The sequence below is a fragment of the Nomascus leucogenys genome, chromosome 24 (assembly GCF_006542625.1).
Source record: "Nomascus leucogenys isolate Asia chromosome 24, Asia_NLE_v1, whole genome shotgun sequence".
NCBI classification, from domain to species: Eukaryota; Metazoa; Chordata; class Mammalia; order Primates; family Hylobatidae; genus Nomascus; species Nomascus leucogenys.
In genome coordinates this window covers 27,289,695-27,302,130 of record NC_044404.1, presented here as the reverse complement: position 1 = coordinate 27,302,130, position 12,436 = coordinate 27,289,695, and the positions used below count along the sequence as shown (strand labels likewise).

The 12,436-nt window shown below is 43.8% G+C and overlaps 1 protein-coding gene across 2 annotated transcripts in view; it reads left to right on the top strand.

Annotated features, from left to right (window-relative positions):
• WASF2 (WASP family member 2) overlaps positions 1-12,436 on the top strand; it is an 88,924-nt gene that overhangs the window by 40,117 nt on the left and 36,371 nt on the right. Inside the window, exon 1 of one of the 2 annotated variants that reach the window (XM_030805902.1) lies at positions 9,940-9,980. The exons of the other annotated variant lie outside the window; for it this stretch is intronic. The gene's annotated coding sequence lies outside the window, so the exon portion shown is untranslated. Of the gene's footprint in view, positions 1-9,939; positions 9,981-12,436 lie in introns of those variants that run through there. 2 annotated transcript variants of the gene reach the window in all.

Genomic DNA, 12,436 nt, shown 5'->3' with positions numbered 1-12,436 from the left:
CATGAGTCTTTAGAGTTTACATATATTTTTAATTTTTTAAATTTTTATTTTTATTTTAATTTTTTGAGATAGAGTCCCACTCTGTCACTCAGGCTGGAGTGCAGTGGTGTGATCTCAGCTCACTGCAACCTGCCTCCTAGGTTCAAGCAATTCTCCTGCCTCAGCCTGCTGAGTAGCTGAGACTACAGGTGTATGACACCATGCCTGGGTAATTTTTTGTATTTTTAGTAGAGATGGGGTTTCACTATGTTGGCCAGGCTGGTCTCGAACTCCTGACCTCAGGTGATCCACCCACCTCAGCCTCCTAAAGTGCTGGGATTACAGGCATGAGCCACCGTGTCTGGCCTATTTATTTATTTATTTATTTTAGACAGAGTCTTACTCTGTCACCAGGCTGGAGTGCAGTGGCATGATCTCAGCTCACTGCAACCTCTGCCTCCCTGGTTCAAGCGATTCTCCTGCCTCAGCTTCCCAAGTAGCTGGGACTACAGGTGAGCACTACCACGCCCAGCTGATTTTTGTATTTTTAGTAGAGATGGGGTTTCACCATGTTGGCCAAGATGGTCTTGATCTTTTGACCTCGTGATCCACCCGCCTTGGCCTCCCAAAGTGTTGGGATTACAGGCATGAGCCACCGCGCCCGGCCTGCGTCCAGCCTATTTTTTTAAAAACTATATCTCTAAATAATTTTAAAGCATTAAGAAAAGATTGCTGACACTTGATCTAGCCTCGTGTTCTCCCTAGTTCTTCTTTTGCAAATAAACACATTTTTCAAATAGTAAAAACGGAGGCTCAGAGAGATTAAATACAGTGGTCCCCTGCCTTATCCAGTTTCAATTACCTGTGTTCCACTCTGGTTCAAAAACAGGTGAATACAGTGCAGTAAGATGTTTTGAGAGACCACATTCACTTAACTTTTACTAATATTACTATAATTGTTCTATTACTGTTCTTAATCTCTTACTGTGCATAATTTATAAATTAAACTTTATCATAAGTATGTATGTATAAAAAAATACACTTCAGTACTATCTGCGGTTTTAGGCATCATCTGAGGGTATTGGAACTATGCTCTGAGGATAAGGGGTGACTACTGTAATTTAATTGTTCAAGGAAGAAAGTGTACCTGGTCTTTCAAACCCAGTATAGCACACTTTGTATCATCCTGTTTTGCAACTCTCCTGTTCTGTAGATTCTATCAATTAGAAGTGCTTCCACTTGGACTTCTGCCTCAGTCTTTCACTGCCTCATGTAGTATATTCTCCATACTGCTGCCAGAGAGAGCTTTCTAAATGCAAATCTGATCATGTCACTCTCTGGCCTCAATCTTAAATAGCTCCCTATAGCTTTCAGCACACTCTGTAAGTGCTGTAGCCTGGCATACAAGGTTCTCTGTGCCTCAGCTTTTGTCTGCCTTATTAGCCTCATCACTCATGACTTCCTACACTTCAGCCACATAAGCCATTTCTGTTCCTGGAACACTGTTTTTGCCTCTGCATATGCTACTCCCTCCACCTGGAAGTTCTTAACTAGGTTTATTTGCCCTTTAAGACACCTTTTCTTAACTGACTCCCCCTCTTTGCCCCAACTTGAGCTGGATACTTCCATTATACCTTGAACTTAACATTTGTGGTCACACTTACCACAGTATTATTGTCCCCTTTATTTGTATCTCTAGGAGCTTGCAAGCTCTGCGAGGGCAGAGGAAGTATTAAATTAATATCGTAAGTGTGTGGCACAATGCCTGGTATATAAGTTTCATTGAATGAACAAATAATTGTGTGTTACTTTATACGAAGACAATATATATGTATGCTTTTTTTTTCCTTTTTTTTTCTTTTTAAGAGATGGGGTCTCACTGTGTTGCCTAGGCTGGCCTCAAATTCCTGGGCTCAAGTGATCCTCCTGCCTTGGCCTCCCAATGTGTTGAGATTACAGGTGTGAGCCACCATGCGTGGCTCCATATATATTTTATAGTTGGCATTTGTGTGCCAGATTTTCACTAGCTCTACCCATATTTATTGAGGAAAGAAATGAAGAAGGGAGGGAAGGGAGGAGAAGGGAAGGGAACAGAAAAGAAGGGAGAAGGAGGCCGGGTGTGGTGGCTCACACCTGTAATCCCAGCACTTTGGGAGGCCAAGGCGGGCAGATCACCTGAGGTCAGGAGCTCGAGACCAGCCTAGGCAACATGGAGAAACCCCGTCTCTACTAAAAATACAAAATTAGCCAGGCGTGGTGGCACATGCCTGTAATTCCAGCTACTCAGGAGGCTGAGGCAGAAGAATCGCTTGAACCCGGGAGGCAGAGGTTGTGATGAGCTGAGATCGTGCCATTGCACTCCAGTCTGGGCAACGAGTGAAACTCCGTCTCAAAAAAAAAAAAAAAGGGCGGGGAGGGGGAAAAAAGAAAGGCAGACAGCTTGGTGGGTAGATGGGTGGGACAAAAGTATTGCGGAGAGGAAGACAAGAAGCTGGTTTGGGAGATTCAGGGTCTTATTAACATTTTAGGCCAAGTACCTGGAAAGTTTAAAACACCCTGTATTTCTTTGGACATGTGCTAATTATCATGACTTATTCTGACATTCCTTAGCCTTTTTGGAAATTTCTCTCCCTTGGCTGATAACTATCATTTTTCTCTCTTTACGTTAGGGAGTAAGAGCTTTGAGGTACAAGAATGAGATGGTTGTGGCAGACAGCTCATGTTGGTCACGGTAGTCTTGGTCTCTAATTTTTTTTTTTTTTTTTTTGAGACAGAGTCTCGCTCTGTTGCCCGGGCTGGAGTGCGATGGCGTGATCTTCACTCACCGCAACCTGTGCTTCCTGGGTTCAAGCGATTCTCCTGCCTCAGCTTCCCGAGTAGCTGGGATTACAGGTGCCTGCACGCCCAGCTAATTTTTGTATTTTTGGTAGAGACGGGGTTTCACCATGCTGGCCAGGCTGGTCTCGAACTCCCGACCTCAGGCGATCCGCCCGCCTCAGCCTCCCAAAGTGCTGGGATTATAGGCCTGAGCTACCGCGCCCAGCCAATAATTTTTAACTTCTTTCTCTGCTCTGTCCCAGATTGGACCCCTGAGTTTGAGGGGTAAATGGAGATCCTCTCTCATGACCTGGTGGGATGCCAATAATCTATTTCTAAAACAAAGGTTGAACTTGGGTTATCTTCTCTCAGGAAGCAGTGCTATCAGACTGGAGGTCCAGACACCCTCTTTATCCTTATCTTTGTGAGAGCCAAAGCACGAGAACCAACTATGGCTTCATTCATTTGATTTGATAAACTTTTTTTTTTTTTTTTGAGATGGAGTCTCGCTCTGTTGTCCAGGCTGCAGTGCAGTGGCCCAATCTCAGCTCACCGCAACCTCTGCCGCCTGGGTTCAAGTGATTCTCCTGCCTCAACCTCCCAAATAGCTGGAACTACAGGCACGTGCCACCATGCCCAGCTAATTTTTGTATTTTTAGTAGAGATGGGGTTTCACCATGTTGGCCAGGCTGGTCTCGAACTCCTGACCTCAAGTGATAGGGCCCTCCTTGGCCTCCCAAAGTGCTGGGATTATAGGCGTGAGCCACCGCACCTGGCCTTGATAAACATTTATTGACCATTCTGTTGGTACCTAGCGTGGTGGTAGGCACTAAGATTAGAGATGACTCATAGCAGCAGCCTCAGAGAACTCACAGTCTGGTAAGACAGCAAGTGAAAAAACCACTCATTTTAATCCTGCGTGATGGTATAGTCATGGACAACGTGTTATGGACGTTTAGAGAACCATTATGGCATGTGGAAGAGGGGACACCAGCTTCCTTTGGGGCAAGGCCCATCAAGAGGTGTTTCGCTTGAGCTCAGACTTGGAAGACCTTACAGGTTGGTGGGGGTTGTGGTGGGTGGTCAAACTTGAGCAAAAGTATGGAGGTAAGAGAGAACAGGGTACAGTGGGGTGCGATGGGAAGGTCTGTAGGACTGCAAAGAAAGGTATATGTGTATGAGAATGTGACAGGAGATGAAACCGGAGGCATATAAAGGGCCATATTGTGGATGACCTTTTTTTTTTTTTTGAGATGAGGTCTCTCTCTGTCACCCAAGCTGGAATGCAGTGATGTGATCTTTGCCCACTGCTACCTCCACCTCCCAGGTTCAAGCGATTCTCCTGCCTTGGCCTTCTGAGTAGTTGGGACTATGGGCATGCACCACCACACCTGATTAATTTTAGTAGAGACGGGATTTCACCATGTTGGCCAGGCTGGTCTCGAACTCCTGACTTCAAGAGATCCACCCATTTCGGCCTCCCAAAGTGCTGGGATTACAGGCATGAGCTACTGTGCCTGGCCAGTGGATGACCCTTTCAACTTTCCTAGATAAACAGGATCGTCAGTAGAAGTGTTTCCATTTGTCCAGTGTTCGGTGTTAGTGTTTCTCTTACTATTGTCTTTTGAGTAACTGAGTTTTACCACTTTTTATTTCTTTGATTTGTTCTTTTTATGATACCCAAATTTGGAACTCTCTTTATTCTTCAGGTGATTCTGCTTTGAGTACGATTTCGTCAAACCCTACACTCAGGCATTGTGGAATGGATGATACATTGCTTTTAAGGCAGTTTGGAAGGAGGATGATTTAAATGACCTTCAAAGACTAATGTCAAGCCCCCATGTCAATGTCACTGCAATTCATGCATGCATGGAGAATGGGAAAGGAACTTAATTGTGGAGGAGGGGAATTGTAACCCTGTTTGAATGGGTAGTTGAAAGTCCTGGGCCCGCCCGTAAGGCTCAAAAGAGGACTTTCTTACATTTGCTGCCAAGAGGTCAGAGGGAGAGCCCATATAAATACCATCCTCCCTCAGGGTGTGTGAGCCAGTCTTATTCTTTTACTTCCACAGGTGCAGAACAGGCTCACCAAATAGTATTCTGATCTCCATTGAACAGAATCTGACATCATATTGTCCTTCTCTAGAAAATCAATCCCTTTAAAGCATGGAACATGGCAATTTGAGGTCAGCAGGCATTTAAAGACACCTTTTTAACTTTCAAGGGCTGGCCTAATAAGATATATTTTGTACAAAATACCAGTGTTATCAAGATGAAACTTGAATCATTTAAATTTTGCAAGGGACTTAGTTTTAGCTGCTGGTGTACCTTTTACCTGTGAAATTACTTCTTATTTTCTTTTAATGGTGCTGCCCTTCTGGAGCACTGTGATCATCATCAGGTATCAGGCTCCATTCCTTCAGCTAAACTGTCTTAACTGTTCGGAATCCATTAGTGTTTGAGATGAGGGAACCCACAGCAACCCATGTCACTGTCTTTTCGGACCATAAAAAAACTTTCCGTAGTTAGGCTGGATGACTGCAGAAACCAGTGCCTTACATAGTCAGGAGCTGCTGCAACATAGCTACAATCTGAACAACCAAAGGAATTAATCACAGCCAGCCTCATCCATTTCATTAATTTGTTTTGCCAAATGGTATCAGTGAGGCAGAGATACACCTTTGGCTCATTAATACAAGATCTGAACGGGAAAAATCTATTTCATTGAAATCCTTGAGAGGTGCTGAAAACACATGATATGTCTTAGTACTTTAAACAGAACTGTTCTAATTTGGAGGGAAACTGCTGTACAAACATGGCCCATTGATACCTTCACAGCTTATCTATTCATGCCGCTCTTGCCATTTCTGAATTTTGGAAAAAGTTCTGTGTTAATGTAAATATAATTTTATTTTTCTAAATACATACTCATATCTTAAAATAATACTCATTAATAGATTTTGGTAGGAAAGCTCCATCTTCTTAATTTTTCGTTTATATAAGCTTCTTCCCTGCATTCTAGAAGACATTCTTCAGTGTATAGACTGTGTCAAAGCCCATTTTCAAGGCAGTTTATAGAGATTTAGCTATGCAATTTATTTACCATTGGTCACCAAGAAAGTAAAAATGGAAGAACCAGAAGGCCGCTGAGGGACAATGTTATAACAGCATACTCCAGGGGCTAGAGACCAGAGAGCAAGAAGAATGCTTGAGGGTGGTCCCAGGGAACTACGACTGATAGTAACAGAATAGCAATTAGGTAATGGAAAGTTCCGGCTACTGTACCAAAGACATTCCTTTTCTTCTTCTTCTTTTTTTTTTTTTTGAGACAGGCTCTCACCCTGTCACCCAGGCTGGAGTGTGGTGGCACACTCTTGGCGCACTGTAATCTCCACCTCCCAGGCTCAAGCGATCCACCCACCTCAGCCTCTTGAGTAGCTGGGACTACCAGTGTGCACCACCACACCTGGCTAATGTTTGTGTTTTTTGTAGAGATGGGGTTTTGCCATGTTACCCAGGCTGGCCTCCAACTCCTGGGCTCAAGTGATCTGCCTGCCTCAGCCTCCCAAAGTGCTGATTGGGATTATAGGCGTTTCTTCTAACAAATTTTGTCTTGGAGTTGTCTTTACAAGTGAAGCTTTTGTGATTATTGGAATGCTATAGAATTCATCTCTAGGCTTCTTATCCCACTAAAGCATTAGAATTTTTTTTTTTTTTTTGAGACGGAGTCTCGCTCTGTCGCCCAGGCTGGAGTGCAGTGGCGCCATCTCGGCTCACTGCAAGTTCCGCCTCCCGGGTTCACGCCATTGTCCTGCCTCAGCCTCTCCGAGTAGCTGGGACTACAGGCGCCCGCCACCACACCCGGCTAATTTTTTGTAATTTTAGTAGAGACGGGGTTTCATCGTGGTCTCAATCTCCTGACCTCGTGATCTGCCCGCCTCGGCCTCCCAAAGTGCTGGGATTACAAGTGTGAGCTACCGCGCCCGGCCTTAAAGCATTAGAATTTAAAACAGACCCTTTAACATGATTTATAGCAGACAAGAAATACCAGTTCAGTTTGGGCAGGTGGTATTTAATTGCTCCTCTTTGCAGTCCCTGTAAAATTGTTTGTGGGTGAAATCACAACAAAGATCCATAGAGAACAGCTTTATATATATTTTGAAAGAGATATCAGTTTCTTGCATTTTTCTAATGTCAAAGGTTAATTTAAAATATTAATGCTGAAAAGATTAATTTAAGATATTAAATCTAGGCAAGAATACATGTACCGATTGTAATTACTTCCTTTTTACGATTAAAGTAATTGGATTATATTTAATGAGCTATTTACATTTAATAATTAAAAAAGACTTATCTTTTCAGTATTTCCTATATGCAGAAAGAGATGGGAGAAAACTCACTTCTGATATAATTATCTTAGTTTGGGCTAAATAGGAAAAACAACTGTGCTTTTTAGAAAAAGAGTCAGAAGAATATTATATTAAATATACATACACAGATTAAGAATTAGCCATAGGAGTGTTTTAGTTCATTGTAAAAGAAGATGAAAGATGAGGTGCTTTAAAAAAAAAAAAAAAAAAAAAGTCCCTGATGAGAAGATTTGATGAGCTAAACAGAGAATGAAACTTAAAGTGATTCTCAGGGACCCTGTAGATAAAAGTAATCCGTCAGAAGTGTTGCAACCCCTAATGCCTAGCTGCTTGAAAACAGGAGTTTGAAAAGCAGTAGCATCTGCACATGTTATCTGAGGCTGGGATTTTAAATAAGCCTGTGTTTATGTTATTTAAAGGAAAGAAGTGAAGTCCCTGAGCATCTGGCTAAAATTGGGTGCAGAGAGGGAGAAAGCAGTATGTTAGACTCATTAACACCATTTCAGTTTTAGGGTAAATAGGAATGCTTTCTTGTGTTAGCATGCAGTCTTTTTTCCATGGGAAAGAAACTAGTCTGGAATTTGACAGCACTTGTGTATAACGATGAGAACTATGGGCGTATTTGTCTAACTTCTTAGTTTGGGTGTTTTGCGTAGAGTCAGTGTGGTGTCATGGAAAGAACATGAAGTTTGGACACAGTTGGACCTGGGTTTGAAAGCTGTCTGTCTGTGTGACTTTCATAAAGTTATGAATCACTCTGGGTTTTAGTTTTCTGATCTGTAAAATCAAAATACTACTACTTACCTTGGAAAATTGTTTGGAGGACTAGAAATATTCAAGACAATGTGAATAAATATCAGATACATTTTAGGAATTTCACAGGTATTTATTGAGCAGACACTGTAGGATGAAAAGAAATTTTAAGAATCCTACTTTGTCTCCATATAGTTGCTGTTGCTACTACTGCTTTATGTTAGGTTTAAAGATACTTTGTTTTTCAATTCCTGTACTCAGAGAGTTGTATACACCAAAAATCTGTGCTATAAAATAGACTGTAGAGACTGCTATAAAAGAGATTCAGCATACCTCATTGGCACTTGGAGGGAGGAAAATGACTTTAGACTGGAAGATTCAGGGAAGGCTTCTTAGAAGTGGTGACACTCACCAAGATGTTTGTGTGTTTTTATAAAGAAATACCACAATCCAGATAATAGTCTCTTGAAGAATGTTTTGCCTTCAAAGTACATAAAGTGAAAATACTGGATTGACTCTTGACTGTGATTTGGAAGACTGATACCCTTTGTTGTAATCCTTAAAATAGGTATAATGTAAGCAGAGGCCATCCATCTTTTTCAGTATTTGTCTCCATGTTCCTGAAGAGCCTGTCTCAGAAGGTAAGAGGCCCACCTACTTCTTGGCCTCCACTGAAACCAAATAAAAGAGGACCATATAGGAATACCTTTGTGTAATGCTCATTGTTGTTTAATTTGACCTGCTGTCTTTAGATTATTTCATTACTAGGAGGTAGGTCCATATAAACTCATCATTCCTTCAATTTAGTAATAATGAGAGCTATCAGTTACTGAATACCTACTGGGTGCTGGGTACCCCTCTGGAATGCTTACATATGTTATCACATCTTATCCTTAGAACTATCCTAGGTTGGCCGTGGTGGTTTACGCCTGTAATCCCAGCTCTTTGGGAGGCTGAGGTGGGAGGATCGCTTGAGTTCAGGAGTTTGAGACCAACCAGGGCAACATAGTAAGACCCTGTTGCTACAAAAAGTGAAAACATTAGCTGAGCATGGTGCTGCACGCTTCTAGCCCCAGCTACTCTGGAGGCTGAGGTGGGAGAATTGCTTGAGCCCAGGAGACTGAGGCTGCATGAGTCACATTCACACCACCGCACTGCAGCGTGGGTGACTGAGCCAGACCCTGTCTCAGAAAAATAAAAACAACTAAGGCCAGGTGCGGTGGCTCATGCCTGTCATCCCCGGACTTTGGGAGGCCGAGGTGGGCAGATCACAAGGTCAGGAGTTTGAGACCAGCCTGGCCAACATGGTGAAACCCCGTCTCTACTAAAAACACAAAAATTAGCCAGATGTGGTGGCGGGTGCCTGTAATCCCAGCTACTCATGAGGCTGAGGCAGGAGAATCACTTGAACCCAGAAGGTGGAGGTTGCAGTGAGCCGAGATTGCCCCCCGCACTCCAGCTGGAGCGAAAGAGCGAAACTCCGTCTCTAAATAAATGCAACTATATTATAAGGTAGTTTGTATTTTCCCCATTTTACGGATGAGGCTCAGAGAGATTAACTACCCTAAGGTCGCATAGCTAGTGGCTCAAGAAATCCTTGCTTTCTTTGTCTGAACATTCTTCTGGATTTACCAAGCTATATTAAAAATTTTTTTTTTTTTTTGAGGTGGAGTTTTGCTCTTGTTGCCCAGGCTGGAGTGCAATGGCGCGGTCTTGGCTCACTGCAACCTCTGCCTCCTGGGTTCAAGCGATTCTCCTGCCTCGGCCTCCCAAGTAGCTGGGATTACAGGCGCCTGCCACCACGCCCAGCTAGTTTTTGTAGTTTAGTAGAGACAGGGTTTCGCCATGTTAGCCAGGCTGGTCTTGAACTCCTGACCTCACGTGATCCATCCACCTCAGCCTCCCAAAGTGCGGGGATTACAGGCACGAGCCACTGCGCCTGGCCTTTTTTTTTTTTTTTTTTTTAAAGAGACGGTGTCTTGCTCTGTTGCCTGGGCTGGCCTCTCACTCCTGGAGTCAAGCGATGCTCTCACCTCAGCCTCCCAAGTAGCTGGGACCACAGGTACATGCTACCACACTTGGCTAATTTTTTATTTACTTATTTATTTATTTATTTAGAAACAGGGTCTCACTGTGTTGCCTAGGCTGGAGTGCAGTGGCACAGTCACAGCCTACTGCAGGCTCGACTTCCTGGGCTCAGGCAGTCCCCCCTTCTTGGCCTCTAGAGTAGCTGGAACTACAGGTTTTCGGCACTGTGCCTGGCTAATTTTTTATTATTTATTTATTTATTTATTTATTTTTTGAGAGAGAGTCTTGCTTTGTTTCCTAGGCTGGAGGGCAGTGGCGCAATCTTGGCTCACTGCAACCTCTGCCTCCTGGGTTCAAGCGATTCTCCTCCTGAGTAGCTGGTTTTACAGGCATGTGCCACCACACCTGGGTAATTTTTGTATTTTTAGTAGAGACTGGGTTTCATCATGTTGGTTGGGCTGGTCGCGAACTCCTGACCTCGTGATCCGCCCACCTCGGCCCCCTAAAGTGCTGGGATTATAGGCATCAGCCACCACGCCTGGCCCTTTGGCTAATTTTATGTGTTTTTCATAGAGATGAGGTTTATCCATGTTACCCAGGCTGGTCTCAAACTCCTGGGCTCAAGCAGTCTGCCCATCTCAGCCTCCCAGAGTGCTGTGATTATAGGCATGAGGCACCACGCCTGGCCTATTTTTATTTTTAATTTTAATTTTAATTTTTTTGAGATGGAGTCTCGCTCTGTCTCCTAGGCTGGTGTGCAGTGGCACAATCTGGTTCACTGCAACCTCCACCTGCTGGGTTCAAGCGATTCTTCTGCCTCAGCCTCCTGAGTAGCTGGGACTACAGGCGTGTGCCACCACGCCTGGCTAATTTTAGTATTTTTAGTAGAGACAGGGTTTCACTCTGTTGGCCAAGCTGATCCCGAACTCCTGACCTCAAGTGATCCACCCACCTCGGCCTCCCAGAGTGCTGGGATTACAGGTGTGAGCCACCGTGCCCAGCCACATTTTTCATTTTTTATAGAGACAGGGCCTTGTCATTTTGCCCAGGCTGGTGTCAACTTCCTGGGCTCAAGTGATCCTCCCACCTTGGCCTCCCGAAGTGCTGGGATTACAGTCATGAGCCACCACTCCCAGCCAGTATGTATTTGTATATCCAAACATACCTAAACATAGAAAAGGGGCTGGGCATGGTGGCTCACTCCTGTAATCCCAGCACTTTGGGAGGCTGAGGCGGGCAGATCGCTTGAGCTCAGGAGTTCTAGACTACCCTGGGCAACATGGTGAAACCCCATCTCTACCAAAAATACAAAAAATTAGCTGAGCGTGGTGGCTCGTGCCTGTGGTCCCAGCTACTTGGGAGGCTAACGTGGGAGGATAGCTGGAACCCAGGAAGGGGAGGCTGCAGTGACCTGAGATTGTGCTACTGCACTCCAGCCTGGGTGACAAGAGTGAAACCTCATCTCAAAAAAAAAAAAAAAGTGTTATGATCTTATGGGACCACTGTCATATATGTGGTCCATCATAGCCCATCATTGACTGAAATGTTGTTATGTGGTACATAACTGTATTCTCTTGTAAGTCTGAGTTATAGAATGCATTTTAGTGTTAGAGAGATTTTTTAAAGACCACCTTGTCCACCTTCTGAGGCTGGAGGATTGCTTGAACTCAGGAGTTCATGGCTTTAGTGCACTGTGATTGTGCCTGTGAATAGCCACTAAGTTTCAGCCTAGGTAACATAATGAGACCTTGTCTCTAAAATAATATATTTATATTTCATTGACTCAGGTGTACATTTTTTCCTCACATTTTAACATCGCTTTTTTTTTTTTTTTTTTTTTTTTTAAAGACGATCTCACTCTGTCACCAGGCTGGAGTGCAGTGGTGTGATCACTGCTCACTGCAGCCTTGACCTCCTGGGCTAAAGTGATCCTCCCATATCAGCCTCCTGAGTATCTGAGACTACAGGTGTGCGCCACTGCATTCAGCTAATTTTTGTATTTTTTGTAGACGGGATTTCTCCACCATTGCCCAGACTGGTCTAAAAAGCCTGAGCTCAAGTGATCCACTCTCCTTGGCCTCCCAAAGTGCTGGGATTACAGGCATGAGCCACCATACCCACCCCATTTTAACATCTCTTGAATCGTAATGCCTCTTTCAATCAGTGGCATCCTAAATTTGATGAAATATGGTAGAAACCTATTGGAATTGTGACTTTCCCATAAATACTAGTGGTAAAGTTCAGGACTTCTGTTTATCATATTAGCTCTCCTTGAAAAACCTTTCCCTGTGTTTTCTTACATCCAAATTCTACCCAGTTCAGATCTTAGGTTTTGGGTTTTGTTTTGTTTACTTTTGTTTTTTTGAGACAGAGTCTCATTCTGTCTCAAAGGCTGGAGGGCAGTGGCATGGATCTTGGCTCATTGCAGCTTCAGCGTCCCGCGTTAAAGTGATTCTCCTGCCTCAGCTTCTCAAGTAGATGGGACTACAG